At 38.4% G+C, this 1,613-nt stretch overlaps 1 pseudogene; it reads right to left on the bottom strand.

Annotated features, from left to right (window-relative positions):
* Positions 1–681: 681 nt before the first annotated feature.
* On the bottom strand, positions 682–1,256 carry LOC102828213 (annotated as a pseudogene).
* Between the last annotated feature and the right edge of the window lie 357 nt (positions 1,257–1,613).

The following is a 1,613-nucleotide window of genomic DNA, read 5'->3' as shown; positions in this document are numbered from 1 at the left end:
ACGGCACTTAATCACAACAGCCTCATAAAGGGCAAGTACCATATCTTATTTAGCTTTGTTTCTTTCAAAGAACCTAGAATATTGTTATTTTGAGAATTATCCCAAAATATTTGTTGAAATGTGTGTTTCCTTTAAAAGTCAAGTTTTCTCTTTCCTCAGAGGACATCATTCCCAATGAAATTACATAGGAATAAGGGAGTGGGCATGAGGAAGAATTAATAGATGGCATCCCCTAGTGAAGCCTTGTCAATGGAAGCACTTTAAGAACCTTCCTGGATGAGCAAGGCAAAATACTAATCCATGCTGTTGTTAATTGTTGTTAGGTGACATTGAGTGGGTTGCTATGCATAGCAACCTCATGTAAAACAGAATGAAATAGTTACTACCCAGTCTTGCGTCATCCTCACAATCATTTCTATGCTTGAACTCACTGTTGCAGCCTATGTATCAATCCAACCCATTAAAGGTCTTCTTCCTTTTCTCTGACCCTTTGCTGTGTCAAGCATGAGTTTTGTCTCCAGGAACTGGTCTCTCCTAATAACATGTCCAAAGCACATTAGACCAAGTCTCACCATTCTTCCTTCTAAGGAATATTTTGGCTGTACTTATTCCAAGACATATTTTTCTTTGTTTTAGTTTTCCTGGCAGTCCATGATAAAGTCAATAGTCTTTGCCAACATCTCAATTCAGATCCATCGATTCTTCTCTGGTCTTCCTTACGTAATTCTTATTCAAAGTAAAGATGGAATAGGTATAGGTGACATTGTTCATAACATATTTCACAATTAATTTTCCATCTTCCAGTTTTCGTGTTATCGTGCTTTCCTTCCCATCCCACTCCTGTTGTTGAACTAAAATGCCATCTGTAAAGTTGCAGACAGTCTGAGTTTTTCTGCCATCAGCTGTAGTTTGTTCAACTTTTCTCATAGAAAACTGTGTTGTTTTCAGAGTACTTTCTGTTTTGATGGTGAGGGTTTTGCCATAAGTAGTGATGATGCAATCAGATTTGGCCCTTGCACTTATTTTTCTCAGAGCCCACCCATTCCTATTTCCTTCATGTATTCATCAAAGCCTTTGTTGTCTACCAGGCGCCATCTTCCTACCAGCTGCTGAATGGTAGCCACAGTGAGTGCGGACAGGCAGATGTGCAGAGCAATCAGAGGAGGTTCTGGTGGGAGAGCATGATGCCTCCTTTCTATATTTTTAATGACCTTTACTTTCTTTATGTATGATATCTTGATGGCAACCCACAACATGTCTGGTTTTCTGTCATTAGTGTTCAATGTGGCAATTTTCTTCTTAAATTGGTTACTAAATTATGGTTTTGAGATGGGATATACTCAAATTTCCCATTGACTCATTTTAATTTTCTTCAACCTCAACTTCAACTTGCTAAGAGCAATTAATCATCTGTTTCCTAGTGGGCCCCTCATCTTGTACTGACTGATGATACTAAGCATCTTCATCACTTCTCCCCACGTGCAGTTGATTTGATTCCTGCATATTGCATCTGGTGACATCTACGTGTTTAGTCACTGTTCATGTTGAAAAAAAGATATTTGCAATAAATAAATCACTGGTCTTGCAAAATTCCATCATGTGATCTTTGGTGA

Source organism: Chrysochloris asiatica, unplaced genomic scaffold (genome assembly GCF_000296735.1).
Source record: "Chrysochloris asiatica unplaced genomic scaffold, ChrAsi1.0 scaffold00016, whole genome shotgun sequence".
Lineage (NCBI taxonomy): Eukaryota > Metazoa > Chordata > Mammalia > Afrosoricida > Chrysochloridae > Chrysochloris > Chrysochloris asiatica.
This window is presented reverse-complemented; position numbering and strand designations above follow the sequence as displayed.